We start from the raw sequence: 9,325 nt of genomic DNA, 5'->3' as shown, positions 1-9,325 counted from the left end.
GGGTCTATCTAACTATATTTTTAAGTAGGGTATAGATTCACTTTTTTGGTAGTGGTGCAAAAAAAATGGCCGGGAGAAAAATAATTAACAAACAAAATGGGGCCCTGAACTTTACTTTTGATTCCATAGTGTACAAAAATAATTAAGGAAGCAAATTGATCTATGGCATAAGCTTTCAAATAAGCATGATGTGACCTATAGTGAGAGATACTTTTTCAGCAAGAAGTGGAGTGACCATGAATTCTCCCAGGACCCACTGCTCTTCCTCTGGCCATAGGGGCCAGCGATGACCTGCCAAATGGTTCACTACTCACTTGATCTAGAAAAACCACAAAATCATGCAAATTAAGAAGGTCGAATCTTTGGATTCATTTTAAGAACACCCATGAAGTTTCCCAGGCCGTCAAGGGTCTGCATGTCCGGAAAGCCACCAAATATTTGAAAGATGTCACTTAGCAGAAGCAGTGGGTGCCCTTCCAACGTTACAACGGTGGAGTTGGTCGGTGTGCCCAGGTCAAACAGTGAGACTGCATCCAGGGTTGGTGCCCGAAAAGAGTGCTGAATTTTCTCTGCACATGCTCAAAAAGGCAGAGAATCATGCTGAACTTAAAGAGTTCTGATGTGGATCCTCTGGTCATTGGGCACATCCAGGTGAACAAAGCCCCGAAGATGCGCTGTGGGCCTTACAGAGCTCATGGTCGGATCAACCCATACCTGAGCTCCCCCTGCCACATTGAAATGATCCTGACTGAGAGGGAACAGATCGTTCCCAAACCAGAAGAGGAGGTTACACAGAAGAAACTGAAGAATCAAAACTCTGGCTCAGGAGTAAATTATGTTTGAGATAAAAACTAAAGCAAGAAATAAAAAACATTTTTATATTGTGATTTGGTATAGCCAAACTCTGTCTCTCTCTTGTGTATACCTGAATCAAACACAAAATTAATTATTGAATTAAAAAAAAAGATAATGGACCAGGGCTCAAGTAGAAAGCAAATGTTTTGAGAATGATGATGGCAACAAATGTACAAATATGCTTGACACAACGGATGGATGTACGGATTGTGATAAGAACTGTACGAGCCCCCAATAAAATGATTTAAAGAAAAAATTTAATTATTGAAGCTTCTTGTTGCTTTTCTTATTAAGTGCCATCGCGTCAGTTCTAACCCATAGCAACCCTGTGTACAACTGAAGGACACACTGCCTGGTCCTGCACCCTCCTCGCTATGATTATGCTGGAGTCCATTGCTGCAGTCACTGTGTCCATCCATCTCATCGAGGCTCTGCCTCTTTCTCACCCCCCTTTCACTTTACCAAGCTTGATGTCCTTTTCCAAGGACTGGTCTCTCCTGACAACTGGCCAAAGTACGCGAGTCTTGCCATCCTCGTTTCAGAAGAGCAGCTTGGCGGCACTTGGTCCAAGACAGATCTGTTTACTCTTTTGGCAGTTCATGTCCCATCCATATTCTTCTCCCCTAGCACCATAATTCCAATGCATCAATTCTTCTTCAATATTCCTCGTTCAACTTTCAGATACATATATCCAACGTTCGCATACACATGAAGCCATTGGAAGCACTACGACGAGGTCAGGTGCAAGTTCATCCCCAAAGTGACATTCTTGCTATGGAGCACTTTAAAGAGACCTTGGGCAGCAGATCTCCCCAGTAGAATGCATTATTTGATTTCTTGACTGTGGTGTCCATGAGAAGGAGCCAGATGAAATCACTGACTCCTTTTATCTTTGCTCTGTTGATCTCGATGTTGTCTGTTGGTCCAGGTGTGAGGATTTGGGGTTTTCTTTACTTTGAGCTGTCATCCACATTGAAGGCTGCAGTCCTTGACCTTTGTCACTGGGTGCTTCGAGGCATCCTCACGTTCAGCAAGCAAGGTGTGCCATCTGCATGTCACAGATTTTTAGTATGCCTTCCTCTAATCCCCATGGACATTTTCTTCATGTAGTCCAGCTTCTCCAATTGTTTGCTTATCATACAGATTGCATAAGTATGGTGAAAGGATACAATCCTGACACACGCTGTTCCTTATTGTAGACTATGCAGTATCAACAGCTGCCTCTTGGTCCATGTACAGATTCCACCGGGGCACAATTACATGTTCTGGAATTCCCAATCTTCTCAATACTATCCATAGTTTGTTATGATCCATCCAGTTGAATGCCTTTGCACAAATAAACAAAAAAACACAAATCAACATCTTTCTGGTCGTCTCTGCTTTCAGCCAAGCTCCATCTGACATCAGCTCTGATATTCCTTGTACCATGTCCTCTCCTGGATCCAGCCTGAATTGTTGGCAGCTCCCTGTCAATGTAGTGCTGCAACCATTGCTTGATCTTTGGCAAAGTTTTACTTGCATGCGCTATTCATGATAATATTTTTTAAATTTCCATATTCTGTTGGATCACTTTTCTTTGGAACAGGCACAAATACGGATGTCTTCTAGTGGGTTGGCCAGGTCCCTCTCTTCCAAATTCTTGGCATGACAAGTGAGTTTCTCTCACACGGAATCGGTTTGTTGCAACATTTCAATTGCCATCCCATCACTTGCTGGAGCTTTGTTTTCCACAGTGCAGCTTAGACTTCTTCCTTCAATGCCATTGGTTCTTGATCATACTCAATGTAGACTAGTTCTTCGTGGCGCCAGGACTCTGTGTATTCTTTCCATCTTTGAGGCTTGTTGCTAGGTGTTGTCAGATCACTTTCAATTCCTCGTAACTCTATAGAATAGTTTCCAAGGCTGTAATCTTTATAGGAAGACACCCCTGGGTCTTTCTCCTATGACACCAGTGGTGGGTTTGAACTGCCAACTTTTTGGTGAACAGCTAAGTGTTTAACCATTGCACTACCAGCACTCCTACTGAGGCTTTAACCAACCGACTGCCATGAAGTTGACTGATTCACAGCGGCCCTACATAGGGTTTTTGGAACTATAAATCTTTATGGAAGCAGACAAGTTCCTCTTTCTCCAAAGGGCAGCTAGTGAACTCGAACTATTGACCTTGTGATTAGCAGCCTAACCCACAGCACCACTAGGGCTCCTTCTGTTGAGGCTTAGAGGGTTACAATGTTCAAGGTAAAAATCAATCAAGTTTCATGAAATCATACTTTTCTTAGTGATGCACACTACAATTTCTCATCTACTTTGTTATTAGATTTTAATGTTGTTGCAACTATTACTAATGCGTTGGGAATAGCTGAGGTAACATGGGCTCTGAGGTAACTCTTGCTAGACCCCTGGAAACCGCTCAGGTAAAACCTCGAGAGGGGCCAAAGCTCGCCTTTTCTACATTCAGGACCAGAGTTGTCAAAGTTCGCAAAGGGTCAAGGAAACTCCCTTTCAAATGGCAGTTGGTCTAAGTGCTTTTAAATGCTCCCTGACTAGAACACACAGAGAAGAAATGACTCCCATGCAGGCGCTGAAGTTGCCCAGGACATAATGTGGGCGGGAATAGCTTTCACTCTCGACTTGGCCACAGGGGGACGGAGACCAAAGGGGTCTTGATTGGAAAGTGCTAATGCAGGTGCAGTTGGGTTTCCCTTGAACACTTTATCATTTGATCTCCCTTGTGACCCATTGTAAAGTTGTTCTAGTTTTCAATCTTTTCTATTTTCTTTTTGAGTGAGGGTTTCCCTCTGTTTTACTTTGTTGTTATTATTAGTTTTGCTGTCGTTATTGTTTTGTATGTTTTATTGCAGATGAAATTCAGGACAGGTAAATCTATGGAAGCAGTGCCTGGATTAATAGTTTCTTGGAGGCGTGGCAGGGGCGGTTGGGGAGAATTGAGGAGCTAATAACAATGAGTACGAGAAAGAAGAAAATTTCTAAAATTGATTGTGGTGATGATTGTACAACTCTTCTTGATATGGTTAAACTATTGAATTGTATGATAGGTACATGATGTGTCCATGAAACTGTTTTAAAAAACTAACTTAAATTAAAACACCAAAGTGATCCTTAGACCACAGACTTAGGGAAAGGAGAAATACATGGACAGTAGCCTCCTCAAGTCAGGCCAGCTCAAGTGAGTGAGTGTGTGAGTACATGAATGTGTGTGCTGGTGTGTAAAATACCTCCCTTGATATTTTCTCAAATATCCCTGTCCCCCCATTTTCTCCTAAAAGCACTGACCACAAGACCTCTGGTTCCTCTTCCCCCTTGCCCCATACGTAAATGTCACTCAAGGAAGCTAGCAGATGCATAGACTCTCCCTGGCAGCTCAGGGCCAAGACAGGGCTGCCAGACATTGAGCACCTGGAAAACTCATTTACTGTCACAACTGGTTCCTGCTCCCTGCCCACTTGCGGGCCTCTGGGCAAGACTGTCTTGGGCTCTGTGAAGTCAACACGCTCATTGCAAACAGCAAGCCAGCTTTCTCTTGGGAAACCTGAACACAGTCTCCGATGGGCAAGTGAACAGAGCGCCCGAACTTGACCGGACTGCCTCGTTGTTCTGGGTCTTGCAAGTTTTCCACTCCTTTTAGTGGAAAGGATTTGCGTTTCCCTTCTCTGACAGCTTTCTGCCTTACACGGGTTCCAGTTTGGGGAGGTTTTACTGTAATCTAAACTGGGCATATCTTTCCAAAGAAAACACGAGGCAAACACGTACACTTTAAAAGGAAGAAATAACGGTCTTTTTTTCATCAGAGCCATGTCTTCTAGATAGGGTGCTTCTTTGGAGAGAAATACTATTTTACTCTGGGCCACTTCGGGCTATTAAGTGCCCACAGAATTATTGTCTGTCTCGGGGCGTCCTGAGGAGTGGTTTTGTTAGGCCACATGGAAGTGGCCTGAAGAAGGGTTGGAAAGCAGGCCAAAGGAGCTCCGGGGAGGCTGTGTGTGAGGTCCTGTGGCCAGTCCTGCTGAGACCGGCTGCACCGCCCATATGAGGTGCCCTGTCCCTTGTAAGGGCGGGGAGGGAGGCCTGAGACGGGGGACAAGAAGACAATTCTTCACAAGCACTGAGACTCATAACCATGGCCCTGTGAGACCGTGGCATTCCCAGTGTGGGTAGTCTGGGGGCCTGTTAAGCCAACCCAGGCTCAGGGGACTCCGTGAGGATGTCAAACCTGGGAGTTCTGCCTTTTCTCTAGTGGCAGAGTGGTTCAGCGCTGGACTGCTAACCACAAGGTCTGCATTTCAAAATCACAAGCAGCTCCCCTGGTGAAAGACGAGGCTTTCTACTCCGATAAAGAGTTATAATCCACGAACGATGGAATGATTTGATAGATGTATTAATCCCAATTAATAAAAAAAAAAAGAAAGAAAACTAAAACAAACAAACAAAAAATAAAGTCTAACACCCTGAAGGGAAAAAAAATAGTTATAGTCCAGCCGCTGAGCAGACCCCCTCTAGCCACAGACGAGGGTCTGGAACAGCCTTACTATCAAACAGCGACCATTGTCATCCAGATTAGGCTGCATCAAACTTGATACTGGATCAGTTGCCTTCCCTCTGGACCCAGCCTGCATTTGCTCTAAGTGCAAGGATCTCTTGCTGGCTCCATGGCAAAAATTCCTTCCCCGGCTTTTTAAATATTGATGGAGGTTGTATTAGTCTAGGTACTTTAGAGAAACAAATCCACAGCAACTCATGTATAAGAGAGTTTTATGTAAAGAAAGTGTGCATCATGAAAACATCCCAACCCAATGCTGCCCAAGCCCACAAGTCCAACATTAACCCATTAACCCAACACCAGTCCACAAAGTCCTCCACCTCACAAAACAGAGGCAATGATGCCAACTGAAGGAGGAAAGCTGAGTCAGTGAACGAATAAGCATCTCAGCACTAGCAGGGGTCTCCACACGGCTGCTCCAGCACCCAGGGCTGCATCGGGATAGGTCCATGTGGCTTCTTCTTGGGGATGTCTTGTAGGAAGTCAATCTTGCAAGCTGAGGCAGGGAGCTGCTAAGGCAGCTGCACCCTGGTGCGACCATCACAAAGCAAGAGACCCAAGCGCTAGAAAGGTGAGGCTCACCACCCATTTATCCCACCGCCTTTCAATTAGCCCCATATGTGATTATCGGCCAGGCTGGCACAATTAACTAACTCAGAGGTCTTTTCTTTCTTGCTCATTGTTGGTATTTGTATCTTTATAGTACTATTATTTTATCTTTACCACTTCCTTTCATTTTTGTTTTTATTGTTTCTTTTGGGTTTCCCAGTTTGTGAAGCACAGGAGATACTGACTGATGCAAGGGTTCGTGGGGGATGTAGGGTGGAGGTGAGGGAGATGGAGGGGAGGGGATTTCAGGAGTAAACAATGAAGACGGGAGAGGGAGGGAGCATTAGAACTGAATGTGATTACACAACTCATTTTAAAGGTGACTTAATCATGAGGAGGGGGAGAAATGTTCTGAAATTGATTGTGATAATGATTGTACGATTCTTCTTAACATGATTGAACGACTGAATTGTATGATGTATCAATTATGTGCCAATATAATTGAAGAAAAGGAAAGAGTTACAGTGCTGGAAACCCACAGGGGCAGCTCTACCCTGCCCTATAGGGTGGTTCTGAGTCACCTCGATGGCAGTGAGTTGGAGGGGGCTTTGTTTCTTTGTTTTAAGTTGTCTCTTCCATTAGATCCAACCCTTCATTAAAGCCTCAGTTACTTCTCAGTCCGTTATTCTTTTTTGCTGTCAGCGGGTGGAGAGGAGAGCCTAAACTATCCTTGGGCCAGCAAAGCAAAGGGAAGAATAGGGTCCCCTTCCTTGAGGGCAGGGTAGTTGTGCCCAGTCGGCAATGTCCGCTAGAGGGCAGCATTGTGGTGGCCTGACAAAGAAGTGGTTGGACTTGGAGGACCGGCCTCTTCCTTGTTAACCCACCTCAGGAGACCTCTCAGAAACAGCCAGGAAGTTTGTGAGAAGGGATCTTCTCTAGCGATCAAGCTTCTAGAATTTGAATATTGCACTTTGAGTCTTGACATGGAAAATATTTTTCAAAGGTAAAAATATGAGCCTCTTCTTGAAAGAACCAATGTTATGAGGTCATAGCATTCCCATGACTGAATACTGTATTCAGAAGCCTAATTGGGGTGCTGGAGAAAACCACTGAGGCTGCTGGTTCTCCCCAAGCTTTTCCTCAAGTCTTTCTGCTGACAGATCTGAGAGCCCAGGCTTGATTCTAGAAGATGAGCCCCCAGTTGGAGCTACTAGTGCTTTGGAATAGAGCCATCAGTAGTCCCAGTTCTCCTCGCCTTCTGAGCGCACAAGAAGGACCGTTCTTCCCTACCTGTGTGAAGTTAAAGTGTGACCACGTACCTTGTTTGGCCAATGAAATGTCAGAAGTGATATAAATTACATCTGGGGAGAAGCATTGACGGATGATACATGATTCTCTCAGATTCTCCTCTGTTGCAGTAAAGCCTTGTGTGTGGACAACAATGTCCTAACATGGTAGCTCCCTTAAATGGCGTCCTAAAGTGGAGGACCCCTAAATAGCCCACAATGGACATGAGCAAAAAAGGAACTAAGGTTTAGGAGTTATTTGTTACCATAGCATAACATGGCCCATCCTGACTGGTTTGCTTAGCAGACTCCATGGTAGCCCATATTTCCAAAGGTACTAATTAGGCAATCAGGGGTTCAGAGACTTAATGAACTCAGCATGAGAACTCTTCACTTCCTGTTCTCCCATGAGGTCTCATAATGGCCAGAGTTCACCACAAACTCATTTGAAGCAATTCTGTATCTGTTTGTCAATCTGCAGCAACCACATTCCCACAATCCTATTGGACTGGTTAGCGCTATAAAAATCTGTCTCCCTGGAGGCTATTACAGTGTTGATGCTTGTTCAAATACATTCAGCCAGACAAATGTTCATTACAAAACTGACCATCTAACCACCCAGGCAGAACTGGAGCAGCGTTTTGAAGCTGACTCGCATGAACCCTCTCCAAATGAAAGGAAGACTGTTTATCTTCAGCATCATTTGCTCTCCAGTAACCCATGCTGCATGTCTGGGCTGGGCACTTCCATGGTTACCCAAGCGCAGCAGTCTGCTGGCTGGGATGCTCCTGACCCTCCCACCGTCGCCATGGCCACAACACACGGTTCAAACAAACAAGGTTTCAGACTTCATCTGATTCTTGCACTTGAAAATAAGACATTTGGAGACTAATCCACCTGGAAACATTAAAGCCAATTCAAATCACAGATGTAGTGTGTTAGGAATATGATCAAATGTTAGCAAACCATAAGCTAGAAACCTTATTTTCCACCCATGGTGGGGGGGAGGGGGGATAATGGCCATAAAAATTGTTTTTGACAACTGCTTAAATTTCAATATAAAATAAGAGTTCTACAAGCCCTCAATAAAATGATTTTTTTTTAAAGAAAGAAAAAGAAATTTCAATATAAAGTCTATTTTTTTTTCTTTTGGCCCTTGGTTCTGGAAGACAGTGAGCCAGGCCCTCCCCAACCTCCGGTCACCGCCTATAAAGTCTATTTTAAGTAGCTATATGCTATCAGTGAAAAATGTCTGGGTTTTGGTCATGGCATTGTGGCTAAGCAAGTGTCCTTGTTCTTAGAAAATACATGTTGATGTATTGTGGGCAAACAGACAGCTTTGATCATTTGTACCTAGTTTCTGAAAACAGCCCAAGCAATTAAGGTGCCCCTTGCCTTTCTAAGGGGTGCCTTGGTGGTGAAGTGGTTACACATTGGGCTGCTATCTCTAAGGTTGGCAGTTCTAAACTACTGGCCGCTGGGAGGGAGAAAGACAAGGCTTTCTATTCCCATAAACAGCTACGGTCTCAAACTCTCGGGGGCAGTTAGTTCCACGCTGCCCTGTAGCTAGGGGTACTATGAGTTGGCATTGACTCCGTGGCAGTGACTTTGGCTTGCTTGTTTTCCTTTCTGAAATAGCCAGGCAAGTAGGGGCTATGCAGACCCTACACGTGGTGCAGTAGACATCAGGAAGTGAAGGGGCGTGATGCAACCTCATGCTTATTCACTGCTCATGCTTACTCACTTTGTTTCCCCTGACCAGAGGACTCCTGACCTTAGAGCGCTCCCTCTGGTGTTTCTGAGATAGGTGAGAACAGCCAGGACTGGGAGAGGGAGCAACATGGCCCAGAGGACAATTGGAAGCCTCATGCTGGAACCTCTCCCAGACCTTACGTGACAGTCTGGTAGCTTGTATTCTTTCTGGTTTTAGCAAATAGGTTATTCTAGAGCAGTGGTTCTCAACCTTCCGAATGCTGCGACCCTTTAATATAGTTCCTCATGTTGTGGTGAGCCCCCCCCATCATAAAATCATTTTCTTTTCTTTTTAATCATTTTATTGAGGGTTCATGCAACTCTT

General features: G+C 44.6%; 1 pseudogene; it reads left to right on the top strand.

Moving 5' to 3' along the window:
* Window positions 1–298: 298 nt before the first annotated feature.
* Window positions 299–843, top strand: LOC101658740 (annotated as a pseudogene).
* The last annotated feature ends 8,482 nt before the right edge of the window (window positions 844–9,325 follow it).

This window comes from Echinops telfairi, unplaced genomic scaffold, assembly GCF_000313985.2.
Source record: "Echinops telfairi isolate 266 unplaced genomic scaffold, ASM31398v2 ScPeMD7_26;HRSCAF=91, whole genome shotgun sequence".
NCBI classification, from domain to species: Eukaryota; Metazoa; Chordata; class Mammalia; order Afrosoricida; family Tenrecidae; genus Echinops; species Echinops telfairi.
This window is presented reverse-complemented; position numbering and strand designations above follow the sequence as displayed.